We start from the raw sequence: 13,817 nt of genomic DNA on the forward strand, positions 1-13,817 counted from the left end.
GGATTTTAGTTACAAAGGACATATAAAGCTACTTATAACCAGACTAACCACCATCACCACCTCGATTACAATATAGTCCATTTAAAGGATACTAATGAGAGGACTAAACCTGTTAAAAAATGGATAAGAAATACACAGAAGTATGGCTGACAAGCTATTCTGTACCTGTACTCCAAGCAACAGAGGAGAAGACTGAACTGGGATTTATATTTCACTCCTTTTAGGGCTAGCCACCTTTGAGAGGATGATGCACAGCTTGTACCAGGATTACAACCCTAAGAAATTCCTGCTCGCAAGGAACAGAACTCAAAGCACCCTTGCCAAGTACTTCTCTGCCTCTCTCCTGCTTGTGTTGGGCTAGACATGTTCAGACGGCCCAAGAATTTAGAGGGGAACTCTGCTTAGTTATTTTAATAGCTGTCTTCGAAAGTGTAATTTAATTTTCTGTATTTATGCTGTGCGGACCTTAACACTGCTGGGACAGTTCTGTTTTTGTTTCTAGTCCTTTTCATTTTCTGGCTCTGGCACAAGGCTACAGTGTTTGGGTTACAAATGCTGCTAGGGAAGGTAGGGAATGTTTAAATCTGAACAAAGTGTTTTGACATTCTATAAAAAGTCAGAGATATCAAGGGGGTTGTTTGTTTGATTTCTCCTCCCCACAAAACAATTTGAGTCTAAGCTACCAGACAACATAGCTCCCTTGTATCAATAGAAAACTGTCAGTTCCCACCTTTCCCTAGCAGGCAACTAACTTGTTTTCTGTTGTAAAGCTAGCTGTCTTTTTGGCTGATCTGAAACTGTTAAAACAAAAAGAAGCTACTTAAATAATGCATGAATTGTGACTAACACACAAGAGGCAAGATTCACAATATAAAAGCCAGGACAGCAGCCCTTCATCAAACAAAAAACAAACAAAAGCCAAAAAATGATGAGGTAAACTAACCTGTCTTAATGACTGAAATTTCATTGCAGGGTTCATTTTATGGAGCAGCACCTACCAGACCGTGATCGCTGAAATAACTCTGCATACCGATAACTTAATGTTAAAGGCAGAAATGAGTTGTAAAGTGCGTTTATAATGCAATATTAAAGGCGGTTTTTTTGACGTGGCATGTCTTGAAATAAACATCAGTGAAATATGAGAAAAAACAGAGCTAGGTAGAGGTTAACGGCAGCTCACCATGTTAAGTGATAGCTTCACAGACAGAGTTAAAAGTCTCACAAAAGCAAGCAGGACAGGAAATACAGTGCACTACTGTATCGGATTCCAGTTGCTACATAGACATCAGCTATCTGCTGGTCACATGGAACTGCTGGATTATACCTTTCAAAAGAGTAAATACAGAGTTTACAGTTTATACCTGCAACAGTGTTTCTGTTGAATACACTTGGGCAGAGGTCAAAGCACAGCAGATACACTGGGGGAAACACTATGAGAACACCGGCTCCAGTCCAGTAAACACTGTTCTGTCCTCTAGAAGTTACGAATGTGTCGACAGAGACTTTTATTGGCGAGGCCACCTTGCTTCCAGCTGCAGCACAGTTCACTGCTCTTAAAATAAAATAAATAAATAAATCAGAGCACGATAAATCACTAAAACAATACCTTTTATACCACCATACATCTGGAGCGCAGTTATTTGGGAATAACGTTATTTGGCCCCGTGGGAAAACCAGCCACTCCAAATTATTTTAAAATATTAGTGGCTCTTTACTCAATTATTTTAAAATATTAAGATTATCTTCACAGCAGAGGCTGTGCCTTGATATCTGATTTTACAGCACCGGGCTCCTGATCCGGAACGTACTCAACTGGCTGCATCTACGGACCAGGACAACACCCCCTCCTGCCTCTTTGTGCTTTGTAGCCTTTGTTAAAATGGAGCAATACTGAATTGCAGCCTAGAAAGCACCTGCCCAAAGAGCTTCCTACTGGTAAACTAGGAATCTACACCCATTAACAGAATAGTTCCAAAATAAATCAGCGTACCTGAACTAGTATCTAGCTTACTTTAATAAAGCATTTTAAAGGCTGGGAAGACATCCACACCAATGCATAGCCAATTTTACTGGATTTTCCTGTATAGACCGTTTTTGCTATTTGTGTGGGGTTTTCCACACATCAACAAGGAGAGACACTTAAAAAAAAAAATTGGAAAGTAATTATCAAGTCACAAATATTGGCAAGAGGATACCAAGGCAGGGGTATCTAATGCTACTTTTAACTCATTTTGAAACCGAGTAGATTTCAAAGTTAACTGTGCTTTTAGGTTACTTCCTCTATTACCACTTGTCAAATTCAAGTACTATAAGTTTCATAGGAACGGCCATACTGGGTCAGACCAATGGTCCATTGAGACCAGCATCCTGTCTTCTGACAGTGGCCAGTGCCAGCTGCTTCAGAGGGAACAAACAGAAGAGGGCAATTATAAAGTGATCCATTCTGTGTCATCCAGTCCCAGCTTCTGCACATCAGAGGTTTAGTGGTGAGGTTCTGTATTGTCACGTTCCTCTGGCCAGTTGAAGATGACAGTGTTATGTTGGAAAAGCAGCACGCTCAGCTTCAAGAAGGGAACGCTGGTCACTCAGTCACTTGGCCCATCGTGCCAAAGTGAGCCCTGAAACAGGACTGGCTAGATAGAGGGATGGTTACTGCAATTTGAGGCCTTTTGTCTGTTTGAGAATAAAGTGAACAACCCCAAAGTTTTGCAAGTGAAGGGGTAACTCAGCATTAAAATACTGTGGTGGGCATTACCCTGTACACTCCAGAAGAGAATTTTAACTTGCAACTTCCTTGCCTGAGATACTGCAATAGAATCCCAACCATTCAAACCCTTTGGACCACATCAAGTATGTTTGGATAATCAACAGTCATGCTGGCAGTTCACTAGGGGGATGGTTCAGCTATTACATATACAACTGAACTGGAATATGGGAGTAATGTGTACAAAAAAGGTGATGCAAATGGCTCCTGAAACAGCTCACAACTCATCTTTCAATCAGTTATTTTAAGAAACTATTCTGTCCTGAGGGTAGGGACCAAAGGAATGGCATGTGAAATCATGTGATTTGCCGTTTCGACACACTCCATTAAAACAGCTATCAGTTTTTCTTATAGTTTTCACTCTTGTAAATTAGCTGTGAACCTTTACATTTAATGACATCCAATGAAATGAAGCTAGGAAGAAAGACTGTCTGCCTGATTTACAGAAACACAATTAACTTGAAGTTACTTTGAAACTTGAGTAGGCTTCAAGTGCTACACCTACTTGTCAGTGCCTCTGCCAACTCGTTATTTGACATTGCTTTCTTATTTTTAATATGTTTCTCTCTTCCCCATTGTGCAAAAGGCCCACATGAAGAGCAGGAAAAACTGACTGACTGGCTACAGATGGGACACAATAAGACTACCTGTACACAAAGTGTTAAAATACACAAAGTAAAAATAGTGCAAAGTATTTCTCTTATCAGTTTCAGGAATCTTTGGTATTACCTGTAACAAGAACAGGTACAAAAATCCAGCCAGAAGTGTGATTTTTAAACTGCTGTTTAATACCTTGGATGCTTATCTTCAAGAGCCTTTAGGCTGCTTCTGCAGCTTCCAGCCTAAGCTCTTAAAGGGGTGAGGGGGAGAGAGAGAGAGAGAGTCCATAACTGCTAGCTGGATTAGCCCCCACATGCTGCAGCTGGGAGCAAGAATAGCTATTTGAGCAAGAGCACAAGGTGATGCAGGCAGCTGGCAAACTGCTGTCAAGAATCAGGGCTAAGAAAAGCAGCACAAGGAAGCTGCAAGGGAGAGCTCAGCCCAAAATCAACAGGTGCAGGATAGAATCTCAAGGAATCACTAAGTTGACAGCAGCAGACAGAATTGGAGACAAGGGAGGCAGGGAAACTAGTTGTAATAATTGAGCTTAATCACTTCTTATTGTACTCCATATATGGAGCTGCTGAGTAGAGAATGCACCCAGTGGACCGAAGAACCAAGGAGAGAGAAGTGAGCAGCACCCAAGAAGATCTCATCTAGACATGGATCAATCTATAATCCACTAACCAGGGAGTTAGTGTCACTAAGGACAAACAGAGAAGGGGAGTATGTGTTGTGTTCTGGTTTCACTCTGTTTGGGAGTTACCACAGACAGTTTCACTTTCAAAGAGCAGGAGTCAGTGATTATACCCCACTCTGCATGAACAGGAACAGTTTGAAATGAGGTAGAAGGCCTGATTTGGGGTGGCACAATAAACAATCTTTTATTGCAGCGGCTGGCCTGCTTATCTTGGGGGAGAAAGGAGAACTTCAGGGCTCAATTTGTACAGTAATTTTTAAAGAGGGCCTAATGAAAGCTGTATTTAAAACAAGCAGATATTTCCCTGAAGTATCTGAGTCCCAAACATTCCAGTATGGAGGTTCCCTCTGTGAAAATGACTTAATTGTTTATGTCTTGCATTTCCTACTGCCTACAGAAAAGGAGCCTAGGTAAGTAAACCGTATTTTTAATTATTTAATTATTTAAGAAACATTGCTAACAACACAGTAGAGATGTTAGTTTACAACAGGTGATTTAAGGTGGCAATATCCCTTTAAAATCAGTTGCATGCTAATATGGTTATCCAGAAGTGTGTCAATTACCCATACAACACTTTTCTAAAACGTGCAAACCAAAACTATAATAGTTAATTGTTGCAATAGTTGTTAGCTACCCTAGTACCTACCAGAATGCATTCATAAACTCTTCTACTAGCATGGATGCAGAACTACTTCTCCATAATGCATTTTATGCTATTTTTATATTGTACAAATCATAGTATCTAGGCACCAAGTACAGGTGTTTTAAGCTTCTTTATAATCCTGGTAAACTATAGCAGCCATTTGGGGAGGGGAGGCTGGGTCCTTCAGACCATCTCAGAGATGGTCCAGGGTCAAGTTAGGTGAAGATCTCACATACCCGAGGGTCTGGGAGAGGGAAATAGATTTAAAATGCACAGGTTGCACGTAGGCACTTACCTTTCTGCTACCTTTACCATCTGTGCTTGGTCATTGTATTTTTGTCATCCTCCCTCTGACAGCACACGTGTGTGTTTGTGCACGGCTGGGACCACTGGGATCTTGATGGAGAAGTTATTCTGGCTCCCTTGAGGAAGATGGTGCTGACTAGCTGCCTCCCTTCGTTTAAGGTTCTCTATTCATTGTAGAGTTAACATGGGTGATTGGCACGTGGGTTGGCCTAGTTCAGGTGCAAGTGGCCATAATACAAAGCTATATTCAAGCATGTTCATTTGACTGCATCCACACTGGTGCTGCACTCTCACTCATGTGAGGCACTAGGATTTCTGCGGGCATATCCTACGATTCTTCACACTGCAGCAATGAGCCACAAAAATTATTTTCCAGTGAATTGTGGGAGAACTTGTCTTTCCTTCTGGGCACCTAGGGGAATTGTGGGAAGGCACTGGAGGACTGTCAGTACTTGAATGGTTTAGTCTGCATTAAAACTGTAAAATGGGTTGGTTACCAGCCCAAGTGTTTGCAGCACACTGACTTTTTACCCCAGGATGAGCCATCTAGCTCAGATGTAAAATACCACCATCAAGTGAGATGGTTTTGCATGTGCAGATGGGAGCCTGATTACAGGCAACATTTGAGTAAGAGCCCAAGTTAACTCTGCAATGAAGACAAGCCTTTAAGTATCTACTGACCTAACGATAACCTTGTGCTTTCCACTGTATTGATATTTGGATAAGTGCACACAAACTATGTGCTGAACCTAAGAAGCTGGTCAGAGGTAATCTTGTTGGAATAGCAATCAATCTATTAGTGTTCATTCAAGTATTAAGGATTCCCAATAATTAGGTACTCAAGAACTGATTGTGACGCCTCTTTTTGGCAACTATGTTTTGTTTTATTGTGCAACAGTCCTCCTGTTTTCTGTCCTCAACTCATCTCTGCTCAGGAGAAGTGATAATTCCATGTTCTCATAAGCAGAGAGAATCGCTGGCAGGCAGGATTCCGGCAGCCTCTGGACCACCTTCAGCCCTGCCATGTGACAGTAGCCAATTTAGGGGGTTTATTTGATTATTTTTTTAATTAGTATGTCAAGATAGCTGAAAGCACACATACTCATATATGAAAGAAATAGAATGTCACATCCTTACTCAGAACTGAAATAAGGATAACTAGCTAGCGGCCAGTCTCAGAAGCATTCCGTATTTTACATTATGCTTTTCTGAGGACTCACTGCATTATGTACTCTACAACTAATTAAAAAGCCCACCAAAACAAAATGAATTCTCTGCTGACCAGCTAAAATGCTTTGAAGGTGGGTGTTGCACATCAGTGTTTCAGTTCTACAGATTACGTTTAGACTACCACTTGGAATCCAGCGGTTTCAACTAGTCAAAAATAAATGCTCTGCAAATACAAGGGTCACCATGGATTAAGCTAAGAAGGTTTGGCTGCAGCCTATGCAAATGGGGCTTGGATAAATTATTTCTCTTTTGCCTGTGTTTCTGAGGCCCACCTCCCAGGCTCTCAGACATCTCAAATGCAGTATGTTTTCATCTAGTAAAGTACAAAAGTACTGCAAGGGAATTTATAATTGTACTTCATCAACCAGGCTATTAACTGCATAGATTGTATGACCAGTGAGCAGAGCCACAAATAAAAAACAATCTGTTGATTGCTCTGTTGATGTGATATTAAAATTAAGACTATATTCTAATTACTACCAGCCTACTTATACTACAACTGATCCAAAGGGATACCAGTTACTACACAGTTTAGCCTGACCCACAACACCACAATTCCAAAGTATGCTGTAGATGGGACCTTAACCATGTTTGTGACAGAGCTAAAGCCTATGAATCTTGCCAGTTTCCTTCATGAGCTGCTGGAAACCCTACAAGCAGCAGGAGAACAGAAAATCCCATGCAGCTGCAGGTTCTCTGTGGTGAGGAAAAGAGAAGGGAATATTTCTTTTTCTTCCTTTCAGTTATACTTGCCTTCTCTTCCCCTCCAGAAGGGGGGGAAAAAAATGGCAAGGAGCCTCTGAAACAGCAGCAAACTGAGGTTGACAATTCTCTTGTCAGCATCCCTGATCTGCTGCATGTAGTTGTGAACATTAGAGTTTGTCAGTTTCACTCAGGTAGCCAGCTTAACCCACTTCACCACCAGGGAAAGTTTTATATTAGAGCCTAGGTAAAGTATAGGTATGTTTTCAAATCCTGGTTCAGTGTTAGTCTTTATGTACCCTATTAAGCAAAAGTGACCCGCAAGAAGCACTGGAGAGCTGTTATGGTCCCTCACATCAAAACCAAAATTGAATCAGCTCTTCTTCCAAACATTACCTAGCAGCTAAGTTCCACTTCCAGCTCTGCAATGGCTTTTTGAAGCCTTTGGGAAGTTACAACCTCTATCTCTCACTTGCTTCCGATTGATAAATGGGAACAATACTGCCCACCTCCCAGTACGGAGAAAGAGTGTTTATGAAGCACTTTTCAGGTCCCTCAATAACAGATGCTACAGAAACAGAGTATTTTACTGGAAGCCACCTGCCTGTAAAGTTTCTTACCACATTTGATTCAAAGAATAAATGGAATCTGTATAGGTAGACATATTTCTGAATTATAGTGCATAGTATCATCAAGTCGTACCTCTACATACATTATTTAAAAGCTTACCAAAAGAAATGTCAATTCATCAAAGGCTTGGTTTGGACTACAGTTGCTCATCCAACTTAGAGAGGTCAGAAGCTGGTGCGAATACAGGAATCAATAAAAGACATTTTAGATGTCCTGAGAAGTATCATACATCATAACGATCTTTGGAGTACAAGCAGCTGAGTACACCGGTCTTCCTTTGATTCATCAACTTTGTTTCATTTCAGATTATAAGTAATGACAATGACAAACTTTAAAGACTGCTGGTCAGTCATGTTAAGGCAACACGGACAATGTAATGTCAGATTTCCCTGAAGACAGAGACAGAAACCCCTGCTCAATTTACATTTCCCCTGCCTGAGCAGTACAATTAAAGAACTCTTAAAGAGAATAACCCAGCTGAACTGTTGCAGTATTAGCCCTGCCACTCCCAATTAACCACCTCTCGTATTCTCACAACCACCTTCAAACATCTCTCTTGGCAGAAGACTGACCTAGTATGTCAGCTGTCTGAAGCTAAGCTACCTTGGCAGGAGACAGAAACAGACATAGGAACATCATACCTCAATGTAATTTGTTACTTATTCCCTAAATCCAATACTTTCTCTATTTAAAATGGGCATTTATAACTCCTCTTGCATGTGGAAACAAGACGTGTTAGACTGAGTATCAACCGCATGGAAAACTGCCTAGGAGAAGGAACCATGACAAGTACAAATATTAACTTTCCTTTAAATAATTGTTAACAGTCAGGACAGCAAAAACACGGAATCTTTTATAATTGGCATGGGTTAGAAACTACCCGTTTTCAGGACCAGTATACCTTTCCAAGTATTGGACCAAGACCGGTGATCAGTCTGAAAAGTCTACACTTCAAATATTCCAAGGTAAATCAGAATGGAAGCCAGAATTCTTTAAGAGTAACGCAAGAGTTCCAACAACTGAAAATAAGGTAATCTCAGCTCCACATCTGTGACTCAGATCAGTGTAAAGCATTCCATATTCCCTATGCCACAATACTTCAGGAAACATAGCAAGTTATGTATGACCTGAACATATTAACTGTACATTTCTTTGCTCTTGTCAATATCAGCCAGATGCTTAGCATTTTAATGTAGTTTTCAATTGAATTAGTTTTTCAAATGAGTGTTACAGACTCTTGTCATCAGGAGACAGCTGATCCAATGAGTTACATCTTCAGTGAAGCCTAAAAGGAACTATCATGTCAGTACATAGCTAAAGCTTGATGGCATGGGCTAACAGATAAATAGCTTCCCAAATAAGTTGTATATCCCATGGCTTCTACTGCCCATGAACTTACTGTAAACAGCAAGGGGTCTACCAGTCAGTTTAACTCCCATTTACAGTACCTAAGAACGGCCATACTGGGTCAGACCAATGGTCCATCTAGCCCAGTATCCTGTCTTCCGACAATGGCCAACCCCAGGTGCATTGAAGTAACTGAAGTTATGTGTAGCAACTTCAGAAAATACACCCAACTGGATGCACAATAAAAAGGCCATTAGTTCAGTGAATGCTCATCTTTGTTAGCTGCCTGGAGGAGAAAGTCTAACATGATTTCAGAACACAAGTCAACTTTTCTGACTTAAATCATTTAAGCCAAAACTTAAAAGGTTCCAGACTGAGTCCACATGCAACATGCTTTTGACTGGGAAATATTAGCCCAGTTCTTAGTCTCCTGAAAAGAATGCAACCTACTGCAAGCACTGAAATCCATTACTGTACAGAAGTTAGCCTGCGCTATTACACTGCAAGCTATTCAAAATGAGAGTATTTTTCTAGATGCACATTTCAAACTAACAAATGGGAGCCTCTTCCAGCAGATACTGAAAACACCCACAAGCCCCACTTCCCAATTACTTGGATGTTTACTCTTATTAACCAGCTACTAACCACTCTGCAACACTTTCTGTCTCCTTTCAGTTGTTTCTCCAATTCATCCTTTAATGTCAGTTATTTTAACCCTAATATGATTAATCTACTTTTGCCACTTAAAAAAAATAAACGAGTGTCCTGTAGCACCTTAAAGACGAACAAATTCCTGCAGGCATAAGCTTTCGTGGGCTGCAACCCACTTTGTCAGATGCATGAAATGGAAATCACAGATAGGAGGTATATATATACATCCAAGGGTAAGAAACAACAATGGGGAGGGCAAGTGCTAACAAAGTCAATTCAGCTAGAGTAGATGAGGCCTATTCATAACTATTGATTAGAAGGTGAGAATGTGTGAACAGTGACAATTACTTCTTGTAATGAGATAACCATTCCAAATCCCTGTTCAGACCCAGTCTGATTGTGTCAAGTTTGCATAGGAGTTCCAGCTCTGCAGTTTCTCACTGAAGTCTTGTTTTTGAAGTTCTGACAGTCAGCTCCCCAACCTGAAGCAAATACTCACCAGCAACTGTACACCATACAACACCACCACTAACCCAGGAACCTATCCCTACAACAAACCCTGCTGCCAACTCTGCCTGCACATCAACTCTCGTTGTTAGGACCTGTGATGGCGTCACATCAGCCACACCATCAGGAGCTCATTAACCTGCACATCTACTAATGTAATATATGCCATCATGTGCCAGCAATGCCCCTCTGCCATGTACATTGGCCAAACCGGAATGTCACTATGCAAAAGAATAAACAGACACAAATCAAACATAAAAAATGGTAATATCCATAAACCAGTAGGAGAGCACTTCAATCTCCCAGTACACTCTGTAGCTAACTTGAAAGTTGCCATTCTTTGACAAAAAAACTTCAAAAACAGACTATGGAGACACCCAGCAAATAAAACCATTTAAGATGTTTATTCTGTAACATGGAAAGCCCTATTGAAGTAACTAGGATTTTGCATAGCAACAGTACTACAGATGGAATTTTTACGTTGATTATAGTATTGCAAAGGTAACATCTTTAAAGTTGGCCCTGCAGTTCTGCTACTTCCACAGAACAAGGATCCTGCCCTGCAGCTAGTACCCCTCTTTGGCACTATACAACTGCTTAAGAGCAGCAGCAAAACATTTGAGTCAGTAAACTAGCGGATATCCATTCTGTTCCCATGCAGCTACTGAAGACTCCAGAGGACAGAAGGGAGTATATATTCAGACACCAGTTCATCCACAAGCAAAGTGAGGAACAAGAGACAGCCTTCTAGGCAGGGGCATAAGGTATATCTTGTTGATCTCTATAGCCACTGAGGCCCACCTTCTCCCAGAGAGCTATGACTGTCAAGCTTCTACATAATGCAGTGTCTGAGGAAGGGAAGGAACCACAAGAACAGAGGACACTTAGAACCAAGACTCTAGGATTGGAGAAGAGTGAAGAAAGACATGAAAACAGATGCAAATTGCTTCATTTTAGCATGAAGATTATCAGCTTCTTTCAGCCACCAAGCCTATTAACTATCGCAGTTATTTGGATCAGAGCTGAAATATTCAGAAATATGACCACAATCTACTTGAAAGAGTCCTGGTGAAAGACACTAATAAATTAAGTTATAGCTCTGTAGTATTCAACACTTACCTCTAGTAAAGAAAATACATAGAGGCTTTGTCTACACTAGCACTTTTGTCAGATACTGGTGTAAAAAACCACCCCCTGATCGACACAAGAACCAGCGTGGACAGTGCTGTCACACACCGACATAACTATCACCACTTCTTGGGTGTGGTTTAATTATGCCCGTGAGAGAGCTCTCCCCCTTTGGCATAGAATGGCTACATGGGAGACCTTCCAATGGCACAGCTGCAGTGGTACAGCTAAGCTGTGGTAAAGTCCGTAGTGTGGATGGAGTGCACTTCTCATTTTAATATAATGAACACTAAAAGACATCAGATTGAGGAGTAAGCCACAAAACTTTGTTTAAGAAGTTGAAATTTCACCCAGTTTTGACAAACAAACAATGAAAAAGCTGAAGAGAAAAATGGACTGTTTACTTTTTTGTACTGTAGATATATTTTAAGATTTAAAAAAAACCCCACCAAAGCCAATCTACATCTAATCTCAGAATAAGCCACCTTTCAGACATTTACTGGATACAAGTGACAGTCATTAAGGAGGAGATTTTCAAAAGGCATAAATGGCAGGTAAGTGCCTAACTATCGTTAGTGTTTTTGCAACATCTCCCACAGAACTCGGAAGATGGCTTACAGTAGTAAAGCTGGCAGACTGATATTACTACTTTCCAGGAACACCCAAGTGTCTTCAGCGCTTTACAAACACAAGAGGTATGGTCCTTAAAAGCTTACAATCTAAAAATGGCAGTTATAATATATCAGACTGAATATACCATGTTGTAGATGCATTTTTGACAATGTTCTTCCTTCATTCATGCTGGAAATAAGTTATAAAACTAGTTCCAATATTTCCACTGCTTTTGCTTCTAATTGAAGAAGGGTCTGACTTTAAAATACAAAGCTTCAAGTTACCTTGAACGTGACTCTGTTTTATTTGAAGCCTTGAACTTGCCAACAATCATTTGTCTACAAAAGGTATAGCCCCAGTGGTAGCAACTGCAGAAAAGTTAGCATAGGCCAAACACAATCATTTTCACCACTGATTACCATATGGCAGAGCTGCTTGCATCTCCTATAACTGGCGCTTTCACAACCGCTATCACCCATGGATCTAGCTTCTGAACCAGTGCCCTCTTTACATGAGAACCTCAAGGAGCTGCCAGGTTTTGCTTTTCAAAATCGAAGCTCCTTTAACCTTCCTACTGGGCCTGAAGCCTTCCACAAACAGGAAATGAGGCGAGAAGGGGAGAACGAACTTCACGGACTTGTGTGAGCTCTTCCAGACCGTGCTCCGGCGGGCGGCTCTCGCTGTTCAGAAAGTAAACATGCAGCGGGGCCTAGCCGAAGCGAGGCTGGACGAAACGGCCCATGCACAGGGCGAGGAGGGCTGGCAACTCGGTTCTCCTCGCCAGCAAGGTTAGGCGGCCCAGTGCCGACGCTCGCACGCCGAACAGCTGCCAACAGATAAGACGCACTGGAAGCAAAATTCCTTCCCCGGCTTCTGCCGCCCAGAGCAGCGCCTCGGGCCGGCTCGCTGCCTGCTTGCAGTCCGACCCGGGTCCCGTCTCCTCGGAGGGGCATCGCGGCAAGTCGCAGCCCGACCATGCACCCAGGAGGCGGCTAGAAACGCAGTGACACCTCCCCCCCGGGCTTTGCCCGGTTATAAGCCGGGCAGCTCAGCTCAGCTCCGAAGGGAAACGCACCGCAGTAACTTTGCCCCGCCGCCGCCGCTCCCCGCCCGGCACGTCTCCAGGCGCACCCCAGTGACACCGGGCCCCCCTCCCGGGGGGGGCTACGCCTCGGTCCCCCCCCTGCCCGGAGGGGGCGCGGGGAGGGGCCGTGACTTGCCCAAGGTCACAGGGCGAGCCAGGGGCAGCGCCGGGGATGGAACCCAGGAGTCCAGGGCCCCCCCACCACGCTCTCCTCCCTGCTTTGGGCCCAGCCCTGGCGCCTTCCCCAGGGCTGGAGGGAGGGAGGGTGGGTGGGTAGCGGGGGGGGGGGCTGGGCCCCTTGGGAGGGGGACGGACGGCGGGGGGGGGGCGGGTTCTACCCGTGGCGGCGGGTACTCACCACCCTTAGCCGCTCCGCCTCCCCCTGGGCCGCTCCGTCCGCCCCTCGCTGCCTCCGACCCCCGCTTCATTTAGCCGCCGCGGCCAGGCACTGGCAGGCTCCCTCCTTCCGGCCCGCGCGCGCTGCGCCCCGGCCGCGCGACGTGCCACGTGACCCCCCGCGCGCACGCACGCGCGCACCTCCCTCCGAGACCATAGAGAGGAGAGGAAGCGGGGCCGCGGGGGAGGGGCCCGTCTCCGGGAGCGCACCATAGAGATGGCCCGAGGCAGGGAGGGGTGGGTCCTCCCGCGGGCGGCCCCCGCTCCGCCCTGGCAACCAACCTCCCCCTGCGGCCCGGCGGGGGAGGGGCATAGGGAAGGGCAGAGTCCAGGGGCGGGGCTGGATTGGGGAGGGACCAGCAGCAGAGCCCTGGTGGGGGAGGGGACTGAGGAGGGGCCAGGCTGGAGGGGGAGTGGGGATAGCAGAGCCTTGGGTCTGGGCTCTGCTGCTCTCCCCCTCCCTGGCCCAGCAGAGCAGGGGTGGGAGCAGGCCGGGGGGGCAGAGCCCTGGTGGCCC

General features: G+C 44.0%; 1 protein-coding gene across 5 annotated transcripts in view; it reads right to left on the minus strand.

The window, feature by feature from the left end:
• The window catches only part of RNF216 (ring finger protein 216), a 113,461-nt gene extending 99,983 nt beyond the window's left edge, over nucleotides 1–13,478 (minus strand). For 2 of the 5 annotated variants that reach the window (XR_010917313.1, XM_067534161.1), the window contains exons 1-2: nucleotides 13,263–13,478; nucleotides 1,362–1,552 (exon numbers count right to left, since the gene is read on the minus strand). The gene's annotated coding sequence lies outside the window, so the exon portion shown is untranslated. Of the gene's footprint in view, nucleotides 1–1,361; nucleotides 2,452–3,493; nucleotides 4,565–13,262 lie in introns of those variants that run through there. The other 3 variants (XM_067534166.1, XM_067534163.1, XM_067534162.1) reach the window with 3 other exon arrangements.
• Nucleotides 13,479–13,817: the final 339 nt, after the last annotated feature.

The sequence above is a fragment of the Emydura macquarii genome, unplaced genomic scaffold, assembly GCF_026122565.2.
Source record: "Emydura macquarii macquarii isolate MOO-44397 ecotype Brisbane River unplaced genomic scaffold, CSIRO-AGI_Emac_v2 contig_3390, whole genome shotgun sequence".
Lineage (NCBI taxonomy): Eukaryota > Metazoa > Chordata > Testudines > Chelidae > Emydura > Emydura macquarii.